At 38.5% G+C, this 16,536-nt stretch overlaps 1 pseudogene across 1 annotated transcript; it reads right to left on the reverse strand.

The window, feature by feature from the left end:
- Positions 1 to 13,342: 13,342 nt before the first annotated feature.
- On the reverse strand, positions 13,343 to 16,318 carry LOC309857651 (patched domain-containing protein 3 pseudogene; annotated as a pseudogene). The gene is made up of 2 exons: positions 16,309 to 16,318; positions 13,343 to 14,850 (listed from the first exon to the last, which is right to left on the reverse strand). The product of its transcript is annotated as a patched domain-containing protein 3 pseudogene (transcript).
- Between the last annotated feature and the right edge of the window lie 218 nt (positions 16,319 to 16,536).

The raw sequence follows: 16,536 nt of genomic DNA on the forward strand, positions 1-16,536 counted from the left end.
TTTCTGGGCAACTGGCATAGTATGCATTCAGTCTCTTTTGTAACTTCCTTGAAAACCTATTTACTTTGTTAAAGCAAAATCTTTTTGTTGTTATTTTAGAAACTTTAAGAGCCAATCGAGGGAATTATAAGATCAATTTTTTGCATTACATGGCTATTAATTTATTGAGAGAGAATAGGGATGCTCTAGATATATTGAAGTCCCATATAATTAATTTACTTCAAAGCTTACTTCAAGGAGGTGAACTAGAGTGAACCCAAACTGTAAACTTAGATAGCAATATGAATGACATAAGTAGGAAAAAAGATAGGGGACTTGCCTCCAGCTCTGATGAGATAAATAGAAGACTGTCCTCTTACTGTAAATAATGGGGCAAAATGTGTTGAGCTATTATCTTCAGAAACTGGGCAATAAATAGTGGAGGAAAAAAGAAAACAAATGCGGTGACCCATAGAACCCCTCTGACCTCCTTAGAGACATCTTCCAGACTGCAGTCCAGGAAGGATATTCTAAGCAAAGCACAGAATTTTCTCCAAGTCGAGGAGACCAAGCAGAGTTTGGGGGTGGGGGCTGGAAAATGTGAGGCTGAGTGCCAGGGAAGAGGGAATTCTGGAGATATAGTGCCTCAGAAATGTACACGGGGTTCACTTCAGTTTGTCTTCAAATCCCTAGTCACGGATGTGGATGATCAAATTCTTTGAAGTCAGGCAAAGCTTGGCTAGAGCCTATCACTAAACACTGAGCCACACATGCATGGGATAAAACTCTGTGAACTGAGGCAAAACATAACTAGAGAAATAGATGCTAAAAAGTTGCCTGAGCTCAACCAGAGCTGGGGGATGTTTTGGACAGCCAGAAAGCAGAGTTGTTATTCGGCCTTTTCCATAGAAACTCCAGAGAGTTTTGCCTCATATTATGACAAAACCTGCCTTGGGACTAAAGACTACTCTAGACTTGCCCTAACAAGGCTTAAAAACAAGTCTTGAAAAATCAGACTGATGCATCCATAACTTCCTGTCAGATCAAAGTCCAACAGTATTTAAAGGAAACAAATCTAGTACTCAACATACATAGTCGACAAGGCCCAGCACCTAATACAAAATTACTAGGCACATAAAATAGGAAAATATGACCCACAACTCTGGTAGATATCAACAAACAGCCAACAGCAGTGGGACTCAGTGATCGCTTTCAATGACCATCACCTCCTGATGGTCATGCCCTTTAGTCTTCTTGCACTTTGTGTTAGCATGCATTGCTATGGCCAGAAGAGTGCATTAGCAGTGCTCCTGTGTTACATTCTAGGCTAGGACAAGAGCACAGTTGGATCCCTTGTTCTGGAAGAAGCCAGCAGCTACACCATGAGCAGCCCCCGTAATGAGGCTTAGGTGGAGAGGAACTGAGACTTGCCATCCCCATGAGTTAGCCACCTTGAAAATGAATCTTTTACCTGCTCCAGTCAAGCCTTCAGACATGTGCATCTCCAGCTGACATCTGACTAAATCTCACGAGAACTGCGAGATAGTACACCCAATCAAAGCCACTCCCCAATTCCTTAACCACAGAAAATATGAAAGACAGTAAATGTGATTATTGGTTTATGCCACTGAGTTTTGGGCTAATTTCTTAGGGAACAATAGAGAGTTAATATAGACATTGGTACTGTCACTCTAATAAAAACCCCCAAATCTAGGAGTGACTTTGGGACTCAGAAAGTAGGGAAAATCTAGAACATCTTAAGGAGACTTTTAATGAAAGGCCTAGGCCTTGGAGCTAGTACTAACAACCTTGTGGCCCTTGAGGAGGCTGCCACGGAGGCGGAAAGGGAGGAGAATATGTTTGTGGAGACCGGTGAAAAGAGAACCCCTGTTACAAGGTGGCCAAAGTTGAGAGGCACGGTCGATGGCCCTGATACTGTGGTATCCGGGGAACTAGAGAAGGCCCTGAGTCAGCTGGATGATTAAACTAAGAATCTTTAAAGGCAGGTGCCATCTGGCTTCCTTTTGCAGTTTGTTGCACAACGTAAAGAAGAGGGAGACAAGTTAAAGGAAAAGTTGTTAAACATGAGGAAACTGCTAGGTTTGAAAGTGCCCCGTCTCTTCAAATAGCAGACAAGGCTAAAATTAAGAAATGGATCTAGGAAAAGATCAAGTCCAAAGAACTGTTAGGAAAGCCAGGCATGGAGGGGAGTGACATCATCAAGATGGCAACACAATGGCTCCCAAATGCAGCCCTCCTCCCAAGAACAACTAGCGACTGTCCATAGGCAAGACACCACTTGAAAATCCAGGACGTGGGGTTAGGGTTGAAGAACCACCTTCCCCCGGAACAGAGACTGAAAAGGGATTGCATTAGAAGAGCAAGAAGAGCAGTTACACTCTAATGGCGTCACCCATCCACAGGCCAGCACTGGGATGCGCTGAGAGGCAGCCCTCTTCTTCCCCTCCCCTCAAGCTGATGGTTTCTCTGGTGGGAAAAATAAAAGAGCCCAAGATGAACATCTAGCCCTCCCAGCATTGTGGGATGTTTCCTGCAGGGTCCACCTGGGTCTTGCCTCACAAGGATCACAGGGGAAATCTGTGAGGTTTGATCCCTGGGGATCAGACTGAGATGGAGGGGTTGGGGTAGAGTTTACAGCAACTCGTGCTCAGACCTTGGCTGACAGCATTCTTCTTGCAGGAGTGAGCAAGTAGGCATGGCAGCCAGTGGCTCTGCCCATCTGCAGAGCTGAGCTGGTGGCCCTGTCTGGCCAGGGAGCAGCTCAGCTAGATTATGTCCACAGTAAATGAGCCATACACACCTGGGAGCCTATTCAGTCCTTCTGCCTTGGCAGGAAAGTGAGCTCAAAGCCCTGCCTAATATTGAATACAGTCCTCTGTCCTGCCAGAGCAGGAAGCCTAACCAGAGTAACAGGAACACTGCACAGATGATCCTACAGTCCCAATATATAGTAGTAACAGCTGCACAGAGAGCCCAGCCAGTGGCTCTTCTGATCTCCAGAGCCAAGCCAGGGGTCTGTTGGGTCAGCAAACTTGGTGGCAAGTTCTGCCTGATTCAGGTACCCATCCAACCAGCCAAACCAGCCTCAGACCCTTTTCTGTCACTACACCCAGGAAGGGAAGCAAATTCAAAGCCTGCATACTGCAGAATAGAGCTCACAGTCCTACCTAAGCAGGAATCCTAATCAGAGGACCCGAGGAGCTGTGCAGCCCAGCCTACATGCTCTAACCCAGGAGCAAACTCAGCAGGTTGATGAGAAGGATATGTGGTTGGAGAGAGCCAGAATGTTTTAAAATGTTTTAGCCCACTAATTTTATAACACCAGGTTTTTTTTTTTTTAATTCTTCCTGCTCCACCCCCATCCTTTCTGTGTTTTAAGAAATGTGGTTTACTATTATTCCAGAATAATGGAATTAGGAGGTAATTTATCAGCGTTACTCACTGTGTTCAAGTATTTTTACCTACTGGGTCATCTTTCTCTTTAAATCTCTACCAGGTCCAAGTCCCAAGGGACAGGGCTGACTCCCTGCTTGGCTTGCGATCAGCTTGTGCTCTGACACCAAGAACACTTCCAAAAACCTCCCAATGCCAGTCTCCACTTAGTTTAGGGCCCCCAAAGATGTCTGACTGGATGTTTGGCTTGGATCTGGCCCCTGACCCCTGCACTACACTTTCTTCTAGAGCTGCTCTGACACTTCCCTTGAGGATCCTAGCCACTGTGACCCCAGTGCCCACTGATGACTGCTGACAACCCCTCTCAGGTTGACAAGAAGTCCTGGCCCCCTTCCTTCTCTGCTTATGGCTGCAGTTTGGCTTCTGGTTCCAGACTGACTCTCAGTTCCAGGCCAGGTCCTGGGTAATGATCAGACTCTGCTCAGGAACAGCCTTCGAGGGACTGAGGCTCATTTCTGGGAAGGTAAGGATGTCCTCAAACCTGACCGCAGGTGAGACGCAGCTACTGGACAAAGCGCCCGTCTCCACCCTATCCCACAGTTTTCTGGAGAAATTCTAAGAGAGTCAGTTTGAGCTCCTGCGGCTCGCACCCAGATCCTGGGATCTTCCTACTGTGGGGAGCAACCAGTTTGAGCAAAACTGGTTTGTGGTGTGTCTGTCCTCTCAGAAGCTAAGTTAATACAAGAAACACTTCTTAAAGGTGCATAAAATGTGTACAGGTTCTACAGGACTCACAGTTTATAGGGGGAATTTGGCTTGTTCACAGACACAAATACACACACACACCCACATACAAATAAATTCCAACTGGCAGTTTTTACCTTTCGGGGGATTATCCAGCAGCATAATTCTTAGTTAAGGCTTTTGTAAACCTGTACACGTAATTTAGTTATTTTCATTCCCTAATCACAAAAGTAATTGGTGCATACATTCTCCTTGCAAAAAGTTAGAATTACATAAAATGAAAAATGGGTGTTCATCCTAACAAACCATTTTTTATGCATCTGCACATTTCAAAATACATGTAAGTGTATGTTTTTCATAAATGTTATATACTATTTGTGTATGAAAATTTCATTTTTCATAATACATCAAAGGATCTTAACATGTCTGTGCATATGGATATTTTATTCTTTAGAACTATTCTCTAATCTTCAAGTCTATGAGTGAAATATAAATTTGTCATAACCCTATTGATCTGTGGGTTGTAAAGAGTCTTTTCTGTTGTAATCAGGGACTGTTATAAAGAGCATTGTTGTAAATAATGCTAAGTGAATAAATGTCTTTTATTCAGAACACAAGATCCATATCTGTGAGATAATTTTCTAGAAGTAGATTTACTGGGCCAGAGGATATCCCCTTTCAAATTTCTAGAGCTATTGATAAACCAATATGCTTAGAGTTTATCAATTTATACCCTCAAAAGCAGTATATGAGGTTTTGTTTTGACATAGCCTATACCAGAATGTCAGTAAATCATTTGATTTGTGTCATTGGTATGTATTTTGGTTTTATTTTTATATTATTGCTTAGAATCATATTTCCTCTTTGGGTGAGCTCTCAAACGTTTTCTGGTTTACCTTTTGGACTGTTGGGATTTTCTTCTTGATTTATGAGAACCACTCATATATTAAAGAAAGGATCACTTTTACCTGTATTTTGAGTCAAAACTTCTTCCCTCCACCCACCCACCCCTGCCACCTCTGTTGGTGACCATGGCACATGTTTGTAGGTGAATTAACTAACACTTTTGCTTTTATGAGTTCTAGATTTTGTGTCATAATAGACAGACTTTGTGATTGTAATTAGCTACTACATAAAAAATTTAAATAACCATCTGGAATTTATTTTAGTGTAGTGTAAGAGGTTAAGAATCAATGACATTGAGTGCTTGCTGTTAAGCAAAAATTGTGCCGTCTTTCCATAATATGGAATGGCAATTGAAATATGGGTGCCCACTCAAGGACTACATATTCTAGTCCCTTTGGCCTACATGTGTAGCCATGTGGCCTGTAATAAGTACAGAATTTAAGCAGAAGTGATGTGTATCACCTATAGGCCAAGACCTTTAAGAAGTTCTCTGTTCTGCCATCTAGACTGAGGCAACAGAGGAACCCATTTAAATTGTGGCACTGTACATTGGCAGAAATTTGGGTCCCTGAACTACCATGGTCAAGATAGCAAGATAGCTACTCACTAACTAGGAAAATCTACTGTGATTATTATATGAGTGAGAAACATTGTTCCATTGGGATAAGCCACTAAAATGTTGGGCCATATTATTAAAGTGGCTAGTACAGCTTTACCAATAAAGTATCCCGTGAAGAGATAGCTGTCCCTAACCACTCGTGTCTGAGCACACTTCATTTTATTCAGTGAGTACTCTGCCAACAGTCAGTGGAAGGGAAGTGTTAGTTGCATAACAACTAACGAGGTGATTTATCATGGGTGACTTTCAGAGTTAACCACATGTTAAAGTGAGAATTCTATTCAGTGCACGTGTGTCATCGACATCACTAGACCAGGAAGAATCTGAAAGTAAAAAACAGAAGTATATCAAACCAATCCAGTCTTATTTTAATTCAACTATTAATAATAATAATACTTCATTTAAAATAAGACATTAAAATTTAATTTAAATTAGGTGGTATACCAGAACAGTAGTGGAAAACTAGTTTTGGCTGCTGGAAATAGAATTAACAATCACGGGCGCCTGGGTGGCTCAGTGGGTTAAGCCGCTGCTTTCGGCTCAGGTCATGATCTCAGAGTCCTGGGATCGAGTCCCGCATCGGGCTCTCTGCTCAGCAGAGAGCCTGCTTCCCTCTCTCTCTCTCTGCCTGCCTCTCCATCTACTTGTGATTTCTCTCTGTCAAATAAATAAATAAAATCTTTAAAAAAAAAAAAAAAAAAAAAAAAAAAAAAAAAAAAAAAAAAAAGAATTAACAATCACATAGAAAACTTAATAATAACCCATACTAAGCAAAATAGGCTTCGTTTGTAAATATGAATAGATAATCAAAGATTACATCTGAGGAATACATGCAGAAGGAACAAGATAAGCTAATAAAATACCTGAAATAAGTGAACAATAAATATTTGCTGATAAAGCAGACATTGAATTTAAAAATATTCAAACATGACAATATGTACATTGTTTTCTTAACTGTCCAACATCATTGCCGATTTGGATGCCTTTAATTTCCTTTTGTTGTCTGATTGCTGAGGCTAGGACCTCTAGTACTATGTTGAATAGCAGTGGTGATAATGGACATCCCTGCCGTGTTCCTGACCTTAGCGGAAAAGCTTTCAGTTTTTCTCCATTGAGAATGATATTTGCGGTGGGTTTTTCATAGATGGCTTTGATGATATTGAGGTATGTGCCCTCTATCCCTACACTTTGAAGAGTTTTGATCAGGAAGGGATGCTGTACTTTGTCAAATTCTTTTTCAGCATCTATTGAGAGTACCATATGGTTCTTATTCTTACTTTTATTGATGTGTTGTATCACATTGACTGTTTTGCGGATGTTGAACCAACCTTGCAGCCCTGGAATAAATCCCACTTGGTCATGGTGAATAATCTTTTTAATGTACTGTTGAATCCTATTGGCTAGTATTTTGTTGAGTACTTTCGCATCTGTGTTCATCAAGGATATTGGTCTATAGCTCTCTTTCTTGGTGGGATCCTTGTCTGGTTTTGGGATCAAGGTGATGCTGGCCTCGCAAAGAAGAAGTCAAATTATCACTCTTCGCAAATGATATGATACTATATCTGGAAAACCCAAAAGACTCCACTCCAAAACTGCTAGAACTTATACAGGAATTCAGTAAAGTGTCAGGATATAAAATCAATGCACAGAAATCAGTTGCATTTCTCTACACCAAGAGCAAGACAGAAGAAAGGGAAATTAAGGAGTCAATCCCATTTACAATTGCACCCAAAACCATAAGATACCTAGGAATAAACCTAACCAAAGAGACACAGAATCTATACTCAGAAAACTATAAAGTACTCATGAAAGAAATTGAGGAAGACACAAAGAAATGGAAAAATGTTCCATGCTCCTGGATTGGAAGAATAAATATTGTGAAAATGTCTATGCTACCTAAAGCAATCTACACATTTAATGCAATTCCTATCAAAGTACCATCCATCTTTTTCAAAGAAATGGAACAAATAATTCTAAAATTTACATGGAACCAGAAAAGAGCTCAAATAGCTAAAGGGATATTGAAAAAGAAAGCCAACATTGGTGGCATTACAATCCCGGACTTCAAGCTCTATTGCAAAGCTGTCATTATCAAGACAGCATGGTACTGGCACAAAAACAGACCCATAGATCAATGGAACAGAATAGAGAGCCCAGAAATAAACTCTCAACTCTATGGTCAACTCATCTTCGACAAAGCAGGAAAGAATGTCCAATGGAAAAAAGACAGCCTCTTCAATAAATGGTGCTGGGAAAATTGGACAGCCACATGCAGAAAAATGAAATTGGACCATTTCCTTACACCACACACAAAAATAGACTCAAAATGGATGAAGGACCTCAATGTGAGAAAGGAATCCATCAAAATCCTTGACGAGAACACAGGCAGCAACCTCTTCGACCTCAGCTGCAGCAACATCTTCCTAGGAATAACACAAAAGGCAAGGGAAGCAAGGGAAAAAATGAACTATTGGGATTTCATCAAGATCAAAAGCTTTTGCACAGCAAAGGAAACAGTTAACAAAATCAAAAGACAACTGACAGAATGGGAGAAGATATTTGCAAACGACATATCAGATAAAGGACTAGTGTCCAGAATCTATAAAGAACTTAGCAAACTCAACACCCAAAGAACAAATAATCCAATCAAGAAATGGGCAGAGGACATGAACAGACATTTCTGCAAAGAAGACATCCAGATGGCCAACAGACACATGAAAAAGTGCTCCATATCACTTGGCATCAGGGAAATACAAATCAAAACCACAATGCGATATCACCTCACACCAATCAGAATGGCTAAAATCAACAAGTCAGGAAATGACAGATGCTGGCGAGGATGCGGAGAAAGGGGAACACTCCTACACTGTTGGTGGGAATGCAAGCTGGTGCAACCTCTCTGGAAAACAGCATGGAGGTTCCTCAAAATGTTGAAAATAGAACTGCCCTATGACCCAGCAATTGCACTATTGGGTATTTACCCTAAAGATACAAACGTAGTGATCCAAAGGGGCACGTGTACTCGAATGTTTATAGCAGCAATGTCCACAATAGCCAAACTATGGAAAGAACCTAGATGTCCATCAACAGATGAATGGATCAAAAAGATGTGGTATATATACACAATGGAATACTATGCAGCCATCAAAAGAAATGAAATCTTGCCATTTGCGACAACATGGATGGAACTAGAGCGTATCATGCTTAGCGAAATAAGTCAGGCGGAGAAAGACAACTATCATATGATCTCCCTGATATGAGGAAGTGGTGTTGCAACATGGGGGCTTAAGTGGGTACGAGAAGAATCAATGAAAGAAGATGGGATTGGGAGGGAGACAAACCGTAAGTGACTCTTAATCTCACAAAACAAACTGAGGGTTGCTGGGAGGAGGGGGTTTGGGAGAAGGGGGTGGGATTATGGACATTGGGGAGGGTATGTGCTTTGGTGAGTGCTGTGAAGTGTGTAAACCTGGTGATTCACAGACCTGTACTACTGGGGATAAAAATATATGTTTATAAAAAATAAAAAATTATATTAAAAAAAAAACTGTCCAACATCAGCCAGATTTGACAAATGCTTGACTCTTTGAAAAACTACTTTGAAAATCAATCTAGTGCACTACAATGGTATTGGACTAGTTTGTGAATGAGTCCTCTATTTGTTCTTGTTGCAATTTGTTCAAAATCAGTTGTAGTCTTTAATCAAGTGTTCAATGAAGGGAAGACCAAAGAAACATAGAGCTTTGAAGTGTTTAGCAAATTGGAATTATTCAAAACAAAGTGTGTGAGTAAGAAGCCATTGAATTCATCACTACAAAAGCCAGGAAGGAAATGAACAAATCAAACAAGGAGAGCTCAAACAATGTATCTAATTTAATTTTGCAATTTTATAATTGTGTTTTGTAATTTCTTAACTTGGGAGAAGAATTTTTTGATGAGCTTCCTTTTGGGGAATAAATTTACATTCTGTAATGAAAGACCTATTATTTTGCAACACCCGAAATTGTTGGCCAAATATTGAAGATAATCAGAGATATTGAAAATTTATTTGATGAATTTTGTGTTATAAAATATTTTCTAAGAATGATAATATCAATAAACTAAAAATAGACAGTAGATGAACATATATTGACTGAATTATTTAAATATTTCCATACACAAAAGCATTATTAATAACCTTCACAGAGTAGACTATTCCTGAGGAATATTCCTGAGAATATTCCTGAGGAATCTCACCATATGTAGAAAGACTGTTTTTTCAATAAAATATGGGTTAAAGAGAAGAATCTATTGAAGGTGTCAACAAATTCAAATTTATTCATGACTAAATGCAAACTTGAAGAATATTACAATATTATGCACCAACTAAAAATAACTAACATATTTGTAATTAGAGTCCCAGAAAGAGAGGATAGAGACAATGTTGCAGAAAAATATTTCAAGAAATAAAGGCTAAAATATTTCTAAATATGACAGAAAATATCAAGCTACAGGTCCTAAAAGCTCAAGATACCCAAAGAAAGTTGAATAGAAAATAACACCACACCACCACATCATAGTCAAATTGCTAAAAACAAGTGACAAAGAAAAATATTAAAAGCAGCTATTGAAAAAAAAAAAACACATATTCCATAGAGAAGAATAGTATAACATTGGAAACTGGATTCTAATCAAGTAGACAATGCGATGACATTTTTTAAGTGCTGAAAAAACCCTCTCAACCCAGAGTTCTAAATCTTGTTAAAGTATTATTTTTAAAAAAAAATGAAGAGAAAGCAAAGGCATGATCATTTGGTCCATGATCAAAGAAGAAATCACAAGAGAAATGGGAACTTATTTTTAAAGGAGTGTTAAGGAACACCCATTGTATAAAAATTTGTGGATACAGTTAAAACAGTAGTAAGAAGGTTATATATAGCATTAAATGCTTTCTTTGAAGAATAAAGGTTTAAAATCAAGCTACTACCTTAAAGAGCTGGAAAATGAGGAGAAAATTAAACTCAAAGTAGAAAACAAGAAGGAACAAAGAGTAGAAGGCAGTGAAGCAGCAAATAGAGAAATAAAAGGAGAAATCAATAAAGTCAACAGTTGGTTCTTAGAAAGATTTAATAAAATTGATAATTCCTTGATCAAGAAATAAAATGGATATAATACAAATTACCAATATCAAGAATTGCACAGGGGACATCGCTAGAGACATTAAAATGATAATAAGAAAATTATCCATTGTCCATTTAGCTAAAAGGGATAATTAAAACATACCAAACGAAACATCTGAATGTCCTTATATTTGTTAAATAAAGTGAATTTTAAATTTAAAAAAAACTTCCCAGGGGCGCCTGGCTGGCTCAGTGGGTTAAAGCCTCTGCCTTCGGCTCGGGTCATGATCCCACGGTCCTGGGATCGAGCCCCACATTGGGCTCTCTGCTCAGCAGGGAGCCTGCTTGCCCCTCTCTCTCTGCCTGCCTCTCTGTCTACTTGTGATCACTCTCTGTATCAAATAAATAAATAAAATCTTAAAAAAGAAAAAAACTTTCCAGAAAAGCTCTATGCCCAGTTGACTTCACTGGTGAATTCTACTAAACATTTAAGTAAGAAATTGTATCAACCATACATCATATATTTCAAAAAATAGAAGAGGAATATTTACCAGCTCATTTCCTGAGGGAAGCATAACCCTGCTATCAAAACCTGAAGAAGACATGAGAAAAGGAAAAGGCAGACCAATATCCCTCATGATCACAGGAACAAATATCATTGAAAAAATGACAAAACAAAGACAGTAATATATGGTAACACTAATATGCCATGACCTAATGTGAGTCATCTTAGGAATGCAAGGTTGATGAATACACTTAAGCCGCTGCCTTAGGCTCAGGTCATAATCTCAGGGTCCTGGTATCGAGTCCCACATTGGGCTCTCTGCTCAGCAGGGAGCCTGCTTCCTCTTCTCTCTCTGTCTGTCTGCCTTTCTGCCTACTTGTGATCCCTGTCTGTCAAATAAATAAATAAAATCTTTACCAAAAAAAAAAAAAGAAAAATAATCATCTAAATAGATGGACAAAAATTATTTGACAGAATTCAATATGCATCCAGGGTAAAACATCTCAGCACTCTGGAAGTTAAAGGGAACTTCCCCAATCTGATAGAAACAGCTATGACATACCTCCAGGTAGCTATCATATTTAGTAATGAAATATTGAACATTTCAGAGTTGGGAACATGGCAATGAGATATGCCTTTAGTGTGTTTTCCCACATTTTACTGGATGTTTTAAGCCAGTGCAATTAGTCAAGTAAGAGAGAAAGACTATATGGGAAGAAATAAAATGGCCTTTATATGTCCTTTACATAATTGCACAGATAAAAACTGCTAAAGAAATTACAAGGGTCAACAAGAACTAATAAATGAACCTAACAATGTTACACAATATAACTTAGGTATACCTAAGTCAGCTGTATTTTTATATAGTAGTAAAAAGAAAATGGAAAAAGAATTTAAATTTATATACAAGCCTAAAGATGAAAATACTTGGAAGTAAATCTACCTAAATCTATAAGGTAGTCCTGAGGAAAATTAAAGAAGACACAAATAAATGGAGAGATAAACCATGTTCATAGATTATAAGATTCCAAATGGCTAATATACCTATTTTCCCCAAATTAAAGTGTATATTCACTATAACTGGGTCATGAACACAGAAAGCTTTCTGATAAATTGACAAGTGATTCTATTCTATCTAAGTGCTAAGAACCAAGAATAGCCAAAATAATTTGGAAAAGAAAAAAAATGTTGGACACATTATACAACCTAATTTCATGTTTAATATAAAGGTTTAATAATCAAGGCACTGTGGTATTGGCTTTAGGATAGACAGACAGATCGATGCACAGAAATAGAACCACACATAAAATGTCAGCTGATTCTTTGACAGAGGTGCCAAATTAATCCTATGCTGAAAATATAGACTTTTTACTAATGATGCTGGAAAACTGGATGATAACTATTATGGGAAGATAATGAACTTCTACCCACACTTCTCAACAAAAGATTTATGGATCACAGACTTCAATGTAAAATTAAAACTATGAGCTTTGAGAAGATATCATAGGTGGATTTTTTTGTCATCTTGGAATAGACAAAGACTTCTTAGGACACAGAAAACACTGGTCATTTAAAAATAATAAATTGGATTTCAAAACTTTAAAAATTTCAGTTTATCAAAATATACCATTAAGAAAATGCATACAAAGCCCCAGACTGGGAGAATAAATAATAAAATAAGTTGTACTTTTACATAATAATGATAGAGGAGGTACAATGAAAATAATATTCCATTTATATTATAACGTATAAAATATTTGAATTCCAGGCATAAACTTCTATCAGTGAAACAAAAGGAAAATATAATTAGAAAGTCATATCTTATGCTTGATTGTATAGACTATAATAAAGATGACAACACTTCCTAATTTTGTAAAGATATTTTAATGTAAGACTAATTAATTTTTCTCAGAATATTTAAAATAACATCTTTAAACAGGATTTCCAAGCCAAGGAAACATGCCTTTGTTTTAAGTTTATTGACTATTTCTGATAGTGTGTTTTTATCAGATTGGATTCTGGCAATCAGGAATTCTAAAATTGGTCTTTGATTTGTTAGCAGATATTCAAACAAACCTTCAAAAAAAAGGTTAAGAATACTGGAATAACAATTAGGCCGTGAGCAGCCCCAAATACCATAACAAGAAACATAATCTTAAAAAATGTCCTGAAGATGTATGCTTTAGCTGCAGATAAAACACACACCCCTATTACTGTTGAAAGTGCACTTTGTAACACTGGATAGCCTAGCAGATACAACGCCTCAATTGTTTTTTGGTTTACTGAGGGCTTAGAACTGGAAACAAATGCATAAGAAATGGGTGCAGAAAAATCGAAAGAAAACCCTATACAAATGACAAGATTAATCATGTATATGGAATCAAGATTGACATTCCAGAATGCCACGAAACCCGTTACTCCCACAATCGCAGAAGCAATAGCAAAAGTTACCCACAGGGAACACAGTGGGTGAGGAATTAACAATAAGGAAACAATGAACATAGCGGTTGATGCAACAATGACATTTCGAACAGTATTTTCTAATATTGCAGTATACTGATCAAAATATATGAATGCCTGGTTATACACCATTAGGGGAATTTCGCACTTTTCAGCTTTGCTTCGTAACTAGGATAACATCGTCTTCTTATTGATTGAAGAAGATACACCCACGGTCTGAATGAAGCCCCGGGAAGAAATGATTTCATGTGATGATGAAATGTTAATATCATACATAAAAAGTGGAAAATATGTTTAAAAATTGGGCAAATTATTCATAAAATTGTCCTTATCATTTACATCTTAGTGGCTCTTTTCCATATATTGCACATACTCTCGTAACCAAAACTCTGTAAGACTTTTATCTACATGGTCACTGTTTTCCAAATCTGACAGACATATTTCCAGTTTTGGCCTAACACCTTCATCCCAGTAGTTAAGAGTTTCTGGAACAATAACCATAACTCTGGGACCATAATCTGAAAAATATTCTTCTTCTACATTAAAATATGGTGTGATGTAGGAATCATCACTTGCCAAATTTCGAAGGTCTAAACATTTCTGCACTTGGAAACACCCATAAATGCTACTTATGATGTATAAAATGTATAAAAGCACTACAAAAAATTTGGACTCAGTTCTTGTGAGAAAAGGGCCAAAATAGTCTCGAAAGAACACATCCATTGGATGAACATCAGTTTCTTCTTCTTCCGGGAGAGAATCACATGGAAGACAGCAGGATCTTTTCAATGAGGAACATTTTTGATCAGGAGTTTCTGGCTTTTTCCACCAGTGTAGACAGACTCTTTCTCTTTTACCATCTAGGGCCAGAAAGGCCCCAAAACAGGTGATATTATAGAAATAACAAAAGAGCAGGGTTGTTCCTGTATAGATGCAAAAGTACTGTACGGACCTGAAAGAGGTCATAATCCCTGTATAGAAGGCCAGGACGTTGGTGATGGTGGTAATTGTAATCGACACTGCCACTTTGGAATAGACACTGGACAGACGCTGTTTTATGTTATCCATGAGGCTGGTCTTCTGCCAGGCAGAAATCATTATGAACATATCATCAACCCCGACACCTGTTTAAAAAAAAAGCCATCTTCATACATATTAATATCCATTAAAAATTAAATGCATAAACTCAAACCATCTTCTTTGTCCATCTCTTAAGGTCTGATTTATCTTGCCCAATCTGTGCTTTGATACTCTGTTCTCTGTTGCCTCCTTTGGTTGCCTCTGAAGCCACACCAGAATTCAGCCCTTCCTCTGTAACAACTCTGGGCTTTGTATGTCCTCCTATTATTTGTACATAGCATGAGATAGACCGGATACTCTGTTCCTAGTCTTCGTGCAGGGCGTTTTAACGATGAGTCAGGAAACCTGTTGTGGATGTTAGCTGAAGCAGAATTAGCAATGCTATCTTTGATTCCACTGGATTATCTGAGAGACCATTTTCCCTTATAAACCATTGTACACAAATGTACAGAAACATCGAGCCAACATTCTGTTGCTTAAAATATAAGCTGGACTTATCTGTTCTACAGTTAGCATCTAAGTATCGATGTGGTAGAATTTGAGAGGCACCACATAGTACACACACACACACACACACACACACACGTACACACACACATCGTTTTCCTCCAAGCCTGTTTTTGATACCCAGAATGTTATAACTTAAACTTTCCCAGGTTAAGGCATTATTATTAAAATGCAAGTACTCTTGATATCAGACACATGCACCAAAGTAAATTTCAAGAATCCCTTGCATGAGGCGCCTGGGTGGCTCAGTGGGTTAAAGCCTCTGCCTTTGGCTCAGGTCATGATCCCAGGGTCCTGGGATCGAGACCCGCATTGGGCTGTCTGCTCAGGAGGGAGCCTGCTTCCTCCTCTCTCTCTCTGCCTGCCTCTCTGCCTACTTGTGATCTCTGTCAAAATAAATAAAATCTTAAAAAAAAAAAAAAGGATCCCTTGCATATTAATATCTACTAGGTAATTCTTTTCCATAAGGATGTTTCTTGATGGAATAGAGAGGACAGAACATTTGAGGACTTTGAAATCACCACTGAAAACTTGCAAAGGAGGACTAGAAAGAAGAAAGGGTATAGAGTGAGGACAGCAAGAGCATTTGCAGGTAAGTTTCACCTGCCTCAAGCTTTCTGCTAGAGTTGACACTACTTTCACCCATGTATATTGATACAAACTCAATAAAATAAACAAGGATAGAAAAAAAAATAAAATAAACAAGGAAATACACAAAGTGGAATAAAATGCTGATCTCTAATTTGGGGGTATCTTCTCTACAGGAGGGTACTAGGAATTGCAACTTTGCCTCTAATTCAGATGTTCTCTGGGTATGATCAAGCAGGCAGAAGGATCTAAATGAACACAAGGCTACACAGAATGTCACAAATGCATCCTGACATCCCATGGCTAGTGGCTTTGAGGATTTCAGTTGTACTCAGCTGGACAAAAGGGAAGAATCAGAAGTACTAAGGACAAGTGGACTATCTTAGCTGCTCTGAGTTTTTACCTACCTGGGGGCATGTCACTCTCAAACCTCTCTCTCCAGCCCCAAGCTCCTTCCCAAGTCCATTTCTCATGTTAGGTGTTAGGCAATTTTCCACATGTCAAAATACAGACAATAAGCCTGCAGCCCCAAAAGGAGTGAGGTAATGATTCTGCTTGCCAAGAACCACCTTCCCCTGCCATGATGTCACATGGCTTATTGAAGCTGTGGAGAGAGTGAGGGCTGTGGGATCCCA

This window comes from Mustela nivalis (assembly GCF_964662115.1).
Source record: "Mustela nivalis genome assembly, contig: HAP1_SCAFFOLD_1012, whole genome shotgun sequence".
Taxonomy (NCBI): Eukaryota; Metazoa; Chordata; class Mammalia; order Carnivora; family Mustelidae; genus Mustela; species Mustela nivalis.